This window comes from Helianthus annuus, chromosome 1 (genome assembly GCF_002127325.2).
Source record: "Helianthus annuus cultivar XRQ/B chromosome 1, HanXRQr2.0-SUNRISE, whole genome shotgun sequence".
NCBI classification, from domain to species: domain Eukaryota; kingdom Viridiplantae; phylum Streptophyta; class Magnoliopsida; order Asterales; family Asteraceae; genus Helianthus; species Helianthus annuus.
The window spans coordinates 59,712,481-59,725,144 of record NC_035433.2 but is presented as its reverse complement, the minus strand read 5'-3'; the positions used below and the strand labels follow the sequence as shown (position 1 = coordinate 59,725,144).

Here is a 12,664-nt window from a genome sequence, read left to right as displayed (position 1 = left end):
AATATTTTGATTAATATTTTATGCCAGGCAAGTTTACTGTTAGTTATAATTGTTATTATATTATTTATCACTTAAATATCAAGTTTATGTGGGTTGTTTTAATATAAGTTATGAAGGTACAATCTGAGATGATTTGGCTCATGGCAAAGGTGTTTATAACGCTGAGCAAGGGCTGGTCATGTTTGGTTATGTTGTGGATATTCTTGGAACCTACATAACGATTTCAAAGGTCATCATGCCAAAATGATCAAAGACCTTCACCACCGGTTAGATTACCTTTCTTTCGTTGGGTTTTGTTCGTCTCTTTGTTCCTTATCGACTTTACTTTTCGATGTTGTTCTTATTGTTGCAGAGGTTGAAAATTTTTACTAACGTCCGATTAAGGTTCTCTATACGGGTCCGTTGAAGATCAGTTAAGAAAAGAAACGTTGGTGTATTTTATTTCAGTGATACTGATTATTAGATGGTACTAAATTCGCTTGACTAATAGTCCCAATTTTTCAATTATATTATAAGTTGTAACTAGAACTTGTAACTATTGTTGCAGATATTCATCATTGGAATGCTTACAAATGTCGGTAATAGGGGATTTGAGCGAATTTATAACATTCTCAAGGTGATAGTCTATTTGTTCTTATAGTATTGTAGTTTTGTGTTTGATGCAGAGATTGTGATTTGTGGGAAACAAGTCTATTTAGGTATGGATATATCTAACAGATTGATAGCATGATAGCATACACATTCTTTTGTTGTGCTTTCAATCTCTGATTAGTATACAATCGGGTATGTATTCAAAGTTGATAATCTAGCAAGTTTTAATCATTCTCACTTTGTCGTTGCTCTGCTATAGTGGATGAAGAATCTAAAAATAATTTTGTGCTAGAACTGGTAATACAATGTTACTTGGTTGTTAATGTTAGTAATAAAATATCAGTTGGTATTTATTTGCGTTTAATTTGAACTTGACAGCTATTGTATCTCATGTAGCTTGCCGAAAAGCATACTAAAATGTGTTATGATTTGCGTGATAGTGGACAATGGAACACGTGATGGATTAGTCGAGTTTCTAAGAACTGCTGCCAAAGACCCAGAATTAGTTGTCCACTATGATTTTATGCATGTTATAAGGTATCTAATAACGACATATCTTTATATATATATATATATATATATATATATATCCTAAACCCTCCCTTCTTCGTTCTTGTATATTTTTTGTTATGGTTATGTTGTTTTATGTCTAATAAATCCATTTGAAGCATTTGGACAGTCATATAGAAAAGGTAAATAGATCTGTCATTCAGTACCACAAACAATTTCTTTCAAGTTATCAAGATTTTGTTGCATGTATTGCTATGTCATTAAAAATAATATCTTAGTCAATTTAGACCGATTGTCACTTAACTTTACAGGAGAGTTTAGATATCCTTCTTTCCTTAAGTATCCTTGATCTTTCATTCACCTCATGAAGAAAGGAATCGAACCTCTTTTGTTAGGTACCCTCAATGTATCTTTTAGTCCATGAAGTAAGTTACAGAGGTAGCATAACTTGTAAGTGGCAAACTAGAATTGAGCTTTATGATAAATAAATTTGATGATAATAAATAGTGACTTATATATTTTGATTTGTTATTTTTCATGTGCAAACACTTGATTGGATTCATTGTTTTTGTGGTTTTAACAATTGTAAACTTGATGCATGTCCCTAAAGTTTGGGTATTTCTCAATTTGTTTACATGGTATTTTAAGATTCTATTTTTTCTTTACTTCTTTAGGTATACTAAGATGGGTATTTTGGTCCATTCAAAACTTTTGGCTTGAAAAACCATATATGGTTGGAAATGATGGTTACATCTTCGTCCTCAGAGATCTTCCTCATCAGAGATTTAGAGATAACTGAAAATGTGATCGTTTTGCTAATTTCTTTCCTTCAATTTCTCTTATCTCCCTTCCGTTTTCTTTCCTTTAATTTTAAACTCAAGAACACAAGATAACGGTGATAGCTTTTGCAATTTGTGGTTTGTTAGTTTATGTGGTAGGAGCTGGGATATTCAGTTTGTTATGGTTGGTCTCTACTCTATATATGTTGTAAGCAACCTGACTGCCTAGAAGCATGTTATAAATTTACAATATTGTTTTTCTAAATTTATTTTAAGGTCTTTTGGAACCAAACATTCATGCGTGTATTCAACCAATTTGCAAAAAAATTATAAAGAGCGACTTAACTCAGGTATCATACCCGTCAAAGAATCAATGATTCCCAAAGTCGTCATAACATTTAAGATGTAAACACAATTTGATACCATAGACAAGATGCTTACCCTTCTGATGCTGTTTCTATGCGTGTACTAATCATTACATATTAATGATTTTCGTATGGTGAGCTAAACTTACACTTTCTACCTTTCAAAAAAAAACTTTTAATTTTATAATCGTGTCAAACATTTAAACTGATAATTTAATTACTAAAAACATCACAAAGATATCTAAACATTTAAATAAAAATCCCTTTTAAAAATGTGTTAATAGTACTGCTATAAAAATCACTTTTAAAATGTACCAGTATTGTTATATTATAAAAAATTTGTCCTAAATTGTCACTATTATTTTGATGCACTATAGTTTATATAATTGTGTAATCTGACTCTATTATATTTATATGTTGTTACTTATGTTACAATAACGTAACCCGTTCACCGGACGGGTATTAAACTAGTTATTCTACTGTTCCTAACAACATACGTAAAATGTTATTAAAGATAATGATAAGTTAGAAAATTTACATTTAACTTACAAATGCATATGCTTAGATAAACACTATAAAGTGATGCTTACAGAATAATCAAAATCAAATTGTTGTTATATATCTGTAATACAGATTAAATTAACTTTTAACTAAATTTTTGGTGGCAATCTGCTTGATAGAAACATATGATATTAATGTAAATTAAATATGGATTTCTTATGATATTAATACAATCAAGGGACTACTAGTCAAATTGGCCTAAAGCAACCAAAACAACAGTCAACATAAGGGCCTAAAAAAACCAATAGGATAAAAAAAATGTTAATACTGGGTTTGGAACCCATATCTGAGGTAGACCGTAGAAGGCAAGGGCGCTTAACCTTTGTGCTAAGATTATTTCTTTATCTGTATATAAATTAATGTAAAATGGAAATACTTTTGGGCCCAAAAAGTGTTGGGTTTTGTTCGGTGGCACACCTGGCACACCCTATGGATCGGGCCTGCCTGCGGGTATTGGAAATACCTTTGAGTTTGTTATAAAATAATTGATTAGGATTTTCAAATACATTTTTACTGTTCTATTTTTGTATTATTTTATATCCACTAGATTTAGAAATATAAAAAAAATAGTGAATAACCCATTTTACATTTTTTTTAACAAAAGTATGTGAAGTGGGATTTCTACTTAAAAAGAAAAAAATATATATACAAAACACTCTCTTTAGAATTTAATGTTTGATTTAGTTTATTATTAATGTTTTCACGGCGGGTCAGATCGAGACCGGCTAGTCGACCATGGATTTACAATGTCACCATGCATGCAGGTTTTCCAGTTCTCGGTATGCACAATGAACCCTAAATCGCTCACATATAAACCTTTTCTTGAAACCGTTGGACCCTAACCTCAATCTTCATTCGTGATTGTCACCTAAAACCGAAGAGCCCTAAATCTAACCACTCTCCGAAAGCCTGTTATCCATCCACGATCGTGAACACAGACGGCGCCGGTGCCTAGCCCCTCATCATTCTAGAGGAAACCTATCGCCTAGAGGCCCACTGTGATAAAACCCTCGCTCAACCCAGACTCGAACCCATGACCTTTACTTTGGAAGATGGTGAGGCTGCCAATGCATCAAAAGAACATTTTACAAATCCTAGAATAGATAGGAGCCTAACCAATGTTTTAAAAACCGGTAAATACCGGCCGGTTATACCGGTATTACCGTTTTCAGATGTAAATCCGATACGAAACACTCCGGTAAATAAGTGAAACGGCATAAGGTTTGTACCGACGGTAAAATCCGGTATACCGGTTTAAAACGTAATACCGGTATGGGCCCGGGGTTATTTTAGTTTGGGTTGTTACTTATTTTTATTATATATGTTACTTATCTAACATAATTTTATATATTATGATTATTCGTAACAAAAAGTTCTTATTTAATATTGTATGAAACGAAAATAGTTGATGTATTCAACACTCAATTGGCTTAAACATATTGTACATTTTCATTTAAAAGAGCTTGTTGGAAAATTGAATGATTTTCGATTATCTTTTGAATTATTTTTTATAATAGATTTACTTTTGGATCATCTTTTAATATGTAATCATGCATTTTTGGATTAACTTTTGAGTTGATGTTGTAATTTATGAAATTATTGAGGTAGCTAGTCAACCCGGTTGAACCGCTCGGTACAACCCGGTTCAACCGGTTGAACCATTTTTTAGTCTAATCCGGTTTGATTTAAAAACCGGTTTTTAAAACATTGAGCCTAACAAACCAGACCAAAGAATACTTTGAATGTGTGTATGTATTACCTTAATTAGTTATAACACTTTAATTTGATATACATCGTCGGTAATGTTATCTTTTTGTGTCCGATTATTTATCTTCTCGGTAAACTTGTAATTAAAAAAATATAAATACTAAATTAAAATGTAATTAAATAATATGAATACTAAATTAAATTGTAATTAAATAATATGAATACTAAATTAAAATGTAATTAAATAATATGAATACTAAATTAAATTGTAATTAAATAATATAAATACTAAATTAAAATGTAATTAAATAATATGAATACTAAATTAAATTGTAACTAAAAAATTATAGATACTAAATTAAAAATAAAATAGAGCCCATTTAAGGAGATGATAACAAAGTTATTTGCTTACCCAAGTGTTTAAACCAGCCCAAGCTTTCCCTATTTATTCATGTCTCTGTGTTCCACCGCATTCGTTGGCTCACAAAAACCTTTTTCTTATATCATGATATAGGTACCTTCATGCTTCGGATTTACACCGTATGCATGAAGGTCTTCCGGTTCTCTGTATGCACAATGAACCCTAAATCGTTCACATAAAAGTCTTTCTTGAAATTGTATGACCCTAAATTAAACCTTCATTCGTGAGTGTCACCTAAACCGAAGAGCCCTAAGTCTAACCACGCTCAAAATTCAAAAGCCTGTTAATCCTTCACAATTGGAAGCTGCATTGGTTTTGTTGTGGTTTGCATGCTTTGAGGTGAGATATCATGTAAGCCCTAGCTAATTTAATATGATGTGTTTGCATTATACAATCACATTAGTAGAAAATTTATTGCTATTATCATGTTTAAACACCTACACAAAAATGTGACATCCCTATCAACTTAGTGCGACCATGAAATTATCCAGAATTTTTTTTAACTTTTATTTTTTTTAACAAAAGTACGTAAAGTGGTTTGCATGATTCGGTCGCCAACCTCCGCCACCGAACACCGGCGCCACCACCGCCGACCATCGTCGAACACCACCATCCTCCGCTAAATGTTTAGGGTAGGGCTGTTCATGAGCCGAGCCGAGCTTGGGCAAGCTCGGATCGGCTCGATTGTAAACCTAGCTGGCTCGGCTCGGCTTGGTTTGGCTCGATTTTAAAAATAAAAATTAATACATAGCTCTCAAAATGAAGTATTCTAAAATATTATTCAATACCTTAAAAGAACGTATTCAAAATAAGTTCAACCCAATACATTACAAGCCAAAATCACGCTCAACAACGCAAAATAAGTTTTATATTTCAAGTAAATAAAATATATTATAAGTAAAATAATTCGAGCTAAGCTGAGACGAGCTACCAAGCAAGCTAGACCGAGCCAATTTGGCTCGTCACAAGCCGAGCCAAGCTAGGCTCACTTTCTAACCGAGCCGAGCTGGCTCGGCTCACTTTCAAACCGAGCCATATCGAGCGAGCTTTTTCCGAGCTAAATCCGAGCGAGCTCCGAGCCGCGAGCTTTTTTGGACAACCCTAGTTTAGGGTCTCAAAAGTCTATTACTGGTTTCTGTGTTTTTTTAGGATATAATCTTGTCTCATGGAAAAGTAAAAAGCAGTCCACCGTTTCACGATCTTCTGCTGAAGCAGAATATCGTTCGATGCATGCTGCGACATGTGAAGTTATGTGGATTTCCAACTTGTTAAAGGAATTAAAGGTCGACGTTAATCTGTCCATTCAGTTATTTTCTGATAACTCGGCTGCTATATCTATAGCAGCCAATCCTGTCTTTCATAAGCGCACAAAACACTTTGAAATAGATCTTTATTTCTTAAGGGAAAAAATCGCTAAAGGCGTTATTCAAACTTTGGGTATCAAATTAGAGGATCAAACTGCCGATATTCTCACAAAAGGTCTGTCTACTGGTTCGCATGAAAAGGTTTGTTCTCTCCTTAACATGTTTGATTATTTTAAGTATTGAATTGAGTGGTGGTGGTGGGGGGGGGGGGGTTGTTAAAATATATAAACTATTATATACTTTCCAATTCAATTATCTCATTCTTTATACCTTTTTTGGTGTGTTTGTTGAGGTTCGTTTTGGCTTTTTTATGGAATGGGTTGCTTCTAAAGGCTGGGCCCCTTGGGCTGTTGTTGGTCGCTTCTTGGGCTCGTTTTAGGGTTCTCTCGCCCTATTTTTCTATGCCGCTCCTCAGTTGTTTTATCATCGACAATTGCAGCCTCTCTTCACCTGCTCTCTAGAACATTGTCTCAAAGCCTAGGCTCCTTCCTGTTGTTCGAGTGCTCTTGTGTTACTACTGCTGATCTTATTAAAGCAGAATCATCAGTTGATGATCTGCTCTGTTTTTAGTAGATTGTAAACGATGGTTTTACCGTGTTTGATTCCTGTTGGCTTAAAGCTTTGTTCTTCTTGATTCGGTTTATAAAAGATATATTGTTTTCACATTTTGCATATTATTTATTTATTATTATTATTATTATTATTATTATTATTATTATTATTATTATTATTATTTCCCCCCATATAATTTAACAACTTTGCTTCTAGACACAATATTACTGTTCAATTTTGTGTATTTTAATTGGTCTAACCCATCTTTCTCTCTCTCCTGCATCTACTGTCCAGCTTTCTCTTTCTCTCACTCCCTTTCTTCCACACAATTGCCTTCATTCTTTCTCACTTAAATCCTCTATCACCACCATACCACCCCATCACACCTTTTTAGTTTTTTCACCCAACTGGCATACACCACCAGTTCTCCTCCTAAGGTATTTCCCCCTTCCACGAGACCACATCTCATTGGTGTGGGTGGCGACAACAACAATTAAGCGGTGGGGCGTTGGATGGAGAGGGTGGTGCGAACAATCGTAGGGTGGCTGAGACGAGGTGGCCGAGACGAGGCGGCGACTATCTTCAAACGTGACTATGGGGAGTAATAGAGACGACGGAGAAGATACATCGACGGAGAGTTTTAACAATGAGAAAAAAAGACGACGACGTCGAAAATGGCGGCGGTGGTTTATAGATGTTGCCTCCGTCACAGACTAATCCATCCATGTCGGCCGTTTCATTCTCACCACCACCACCACCGTGTGTGCGAGTACTCGAGTAGGGGTGTTTCATTGTGGGTGTGTTTGTGGTGATGGTGGTGTTAGGGAGCTAGAGACAATGCGTTGGAATGAGCTTAGGGGAATATATGCTAAAAAGGATGACAAATTTTTGTTATATTACAGAAACAATGCCCGAGTTAAATCACAATGCATATATATATGAATGTTTTAAATGATTAAAAGATCATTAAATCACAATGCATATATGAATGTTTTAAATGATTAAAAGATCATGAATATTTCAAAGGACTGCAAAAACAACATAAAACAGAAAAAAGTTAGTACTTTCTCTTTAATAGCTTTAGATAAATTAATTTATTAATGTTATATACTTTATCAAGCTAAATAAATAATTTTATAAATTATATTGAGAGACTATAAGATATACTAATTACTATCTTGAATGATCAAAAGTATTTGTATTTACGGTGTCGTTCACAAAGATATAGTAGCCTAACAAACTAAGGGTGTCTTTATAGTGTATCGGTTTTACGTTTATTTTTTTTTTTTGTTTAACAGTACCGCCTTTTCGGTTTTTAATTTTTTTGTATCGGTTTACATTTTGCGAGTTACCACGTTGCAACGCGCATGCATGATTCAACACTTTTGCGTCTATTTTTTTCGGTTAAACAGTTCCGCCGCAACGCGCGGGTTCCGAATACTCGTTATTATTATTTTTGAATTGTTTTGGGGGTGCCCGGGGTTGAGAAACATTTGATGTTGTGGCGTAGAAGGGGAAATGAGGAGCTAAGTCTTATATTATAGTTTGAACATTAATTTTTTTAAATTGTTTTGGGGGTGGCCCAAACATTTGTTGTTGCGCGTAGAAGGGGAAATGAGGAGCTAAATCTTAATATGTTATTACACTTTTATTTAACATATTTAACATGTATTGTTTACTTTTTATTGTTTTATGGTGTCCGATTTTATCTATTTACTATATATATATAAAGGGTAGTTGCACGGTAAAACCAAAATTCAATCTTCACTAGCGATTGTCACCTAAAACCAAAGAGCCCTAAGTCTAAAACCAAAGCCTGTTAATCCTTCACAATGGAAGCTGCTTTGGTTTGGATGCTTTGAGGTGAGATTTTATGTACACCCTAGTTAATTTAAAATGATGTGTTAGTATTATACAATTACATTGTGATATTTATTGCTCTTATCATGTTTAAACACCTGACCCAAAAATAAACGACATCTCCATCAACTTAGTACGACGACTAGATTTATTAACACTCCACTAGATTTATTAACATAAAAAATCAGCAAATTATCCAGAACTATTTTAACAACTTTGTTTTGCAACCAAAATATGTCAAGTGCGTGAAGTGGCAAAACGACTACTTGGGAGAGTGTGTGCAAGTGGAAGTGTATATATATATAGCCCTGTCACACATTCAAACAACAAACATTCAAAAACACCACAGAGATGATGATGTTACGAGGTATTCGGTGGGGGTTGAAGAAGTTCTTCACCCCATCGGTTCCTGATCATCAAGAAACCAAAACCACCCTGATTGAAGGGGGTTTCAAAGTCAAGAAAAATTGCTGCTTTCAAGAATCGGATGTGAAGAAACCCCCCATTTCTGATTCAAATTTTCTGAAAACCCCCCTTCATTCTGCTACGAAACCCATTTCTGATTTGAAAACCCCCATTAATTCTGCTCCAAAACCCATGTCTGAATCCAAATTTCTGAAAAACCCTTCCAAGAAACCCCATTATTTGATGTACGAAAAGTGGTTAACAGTTTCTGCTTCTTCTGCCGCCATTAATGGCGGAGGGTTTGAGACTCAAGAACCTTCCGCCATTGAGAAATCTGTTAGCGTCTCGAATGTCGGTGGATACTGCAATTATACGTTCACCGGTTACTCCTTGGCTGAATTGAATGCCTATATTCCACTCCATCCATGTGGATGTGGTTGTCGATGCAAAGCACCTCCGCCGTCTGAAAACCCCACCACCACCACTCCGCCGCCGTCTAAAAACCCCACCACTCCGCTGCCTGAAAACCCAACCACCACTCTGCCGGCGTCTGAAAACCCCACCACTCCATCGTCTGCTCTTGAGAACCCCACCACCACTCCCGCACCTGAAATTCATAATTCTGATCCAAAAATTTGGAGTTTATGGAACCAAAGCCTCGATTTGGCAGCTTATAGAGTACATTGTCAATAACATGTGAGTTTGAGTTTGTTTTGTTACATAGACTACCTACATTTTGATCCCTATTGTGGATATACAAACAAACATTGTATTCATCATATTTGAATTTGAATATATTGACCTTTGTTTCATCTAGTTTGTTGTACAAGTCAATATTAACTGTTTGATCATCTAGTACGTCCTAAAGAAATGATCGAGTGGATATGTAAGATGTGTTTATTATTATTTTATTACTACAATGGTTTTGAGAAACAAAATGAATGATGTGGTTGATTTGCTTTGGATTATTGTCACTTGGGGATTGAAGCTCTGAATTCACAGCATTCTTTCTTTTATTGAGAAATTTGTTTTGTTATGAGCTCTTAATTAATTCACATTTGTTTTGACACCATGGAATGGAATGGGAGTAAAATTTCAAACCATAAAATGGATAGAGTAATTAAATCAATGATCAAAAGGTTTTATTTGAACCCAAAGTAGTGTGATTAGGCTTACGTGTAACCTTGTTGCCGTTATAAAAAAACCGCCTCTTGGGGAACATAATATTGTTGTTGTATATTCAGTCCCATACACGAGGAACAAAACTGAAACAGACATGCAAAATACCACATACAATCTCTATGCAATATTTGGTTCTGATGATATTTGTTGAATTCCTATGGACATCACTGTCCCCCATTAATTAGTTGTTTTCATTTCAGTTTTTTGTTTTCCATCATGTACGTGTCGCTTTATTTTCTTTTGTCCTTGTGTATTTTCTTTAACTTGACCAATGCGTGTTTACAGATCATGGGTCGTTTGTTCCAAAAAAACCTATATTTATATATATACGAGTGGATGATATGAAACCGAAAACAAAAAGGCAGATGATTGTGAGAAGAAAATTAACATGTGTGTTAATGTATCTCATTTGTGTGTCTTTCCCGGTCATGGGTTCATCGCGGGTTTAGGCCCAGATACGGGGCTAATTAATAAACGGATTGGTTTGAGAAAATGAGGCCGGCTAGGGATAAAGACCCGACGCCATGATCACCGTGAAATGTTGTTGCCTGCCCGGACGGCATCGTACGGGTGCATGGAACTTAATAGTTATAGCTAAATTATTTATATATATAATTATAATTCATGATGATATTTAATTAATTGTATTGTATTATTCTAAAATATAAAATTATTACACAAGGTCACAAAGCTTCAAATTGTTTATATTATCTACTGGAAATCAGTGGCGGATCTAGAAATTTTTTCCTGGAGGTGCGGAATATTTTCAATGGTGTTAGACCTCTAGCTATATAAAAAATCGGTTCATAACGGGCCGGGTTGGGTCGGATCATGTAAGACAAAAGAACATCAAACTAAAATTTATAAAATCATTAAAAAAAACACATCAAACCTCATTACAAAACTATTTAAAATTGTGCCTTACAGGTTTTCATTTTTTGAAACATATCCAAAACATATCTAAATATACTAAACACGCCATGAGTTCATTACATTCTTAATCATTGTTCCTATCACAAATAATTTGCTCCATAAGTTTATAAAACAACACTAATAACTTAAACAAAATAATCATGTTCAACCATAGTCCATAATTTTCAATTTTATTTTCAAACATTCAAGCCCCAGTATTAAATGTTGATTACTTGTAACTAATAATTTAAAAAAAAAACAAAGCTATAAATAAAACAACAAAATCATTTAACTACAAGTTTAGAACAACAAAAAAAAATCAAAAAATATAAAAAGATCAAACCCTTACACAACTATATTTTCTCCCTAATCATCACATAAAAAAATTACATAAAGAAACCATACTAGTTCTATATCAGAATTCTGGCGTAATATGAGTCGCTCCAACCGGAATTTTGGTTTTTCCGGCTAAAAAACCGTCCGGTCGTGAGAATGGTGTCAAGTCGCTGGGAATTTTTTTTGGGGGTGGGATTTGGAATTGGAATGAATGGATGGGTTGAGTTATTTTATTTAGTTCAAATTTCTTTGGGTTGGGTTTGGGCTTAGGTTTGGGTTAATAAAAATAGATTGTAGATTGAGCTTTGATTGAGTTAAGTAATTAAGTGAATAACTGGTTAAAAAAAATTTCTAAGTGGGGCGGTTGAAATTATCAAGGGGTGCGGATTTCCAGCAACAAATAACACTAAAAAATATTTTTTCATGGGGTGCGCCCGCCCACCCTCGGCTTAGGGTGGGTACACCCCTGCTGGAAATGGAAGATGTTAGCAGAATATATCTTTATGTTAGCGGGCGGACTCATTTAATGACATTCATTGTGATGGTTGATTATATTGTTGTTTACAACGCAACCTGTCATGGGACGTTTTTTTAAAATCAAATCACTAGACTCAAAGTAGTAAATTCCTTTTCTAAGTTTTACTATGATAATTAAGTTGTCATTAGTATTCTGTTTCTAAACCACTGAAACTGTACTAGTTCATCTAAAAGTAGTGGTAAGAGGCTTGGGTTCTCTAGTGGAGACCGAATTTTAATACTCACTTGTGTTACTTTTAGTGGATTAAGGCAATACAAGATTTGAGCTAGACCTTATGCGAGGTTGTCAGTTTGAATCCTGAGCAAACCAGGGTTTTCCTCCCACCGTGTGTTATGTCAGAGAGTTCTGCTCTTGTGATAGCACAACGACTATTAAGTGACAGCCGACGGTATGATTTCTAGAGGGAATGCCCAAACCACACTCAGAAGTGTGACGTGGATCCCGTTAAGACAATATAGTTTGATAGTATGTGATGGCCTAACACAAGAAATTGTCATTTCAGAAAATCTAAAAGTTAAGTCAAGGCCATAACCAAATTTACCATTATGCCCTTCAATGGAGTAATTTAACTAACCACTTCT

General features: G+C 34.6%; 1 long non-coding RNA gene across 1 annotated transcript; it reads left to right on the top strand.

Annotated features, from left to right (window-relative positions):
* The first annotated feature begins 372 nt into the window (after window positions 1–372).
* LOC110936491 lies at window positions 373–1,103 on the top strand. The gene is made up of 3 exons (XR_002590060.2): window positions 373–412; window positions 548–616; window positions 1,032–1,103. It is a non-coding gene; the product is annotated as an uncharacterized LOC110936491 (long non-coding RNA).
* The last annotated feature ends 11,561 nt before the right edge of the window (window positions 1,104–12,664 follow it).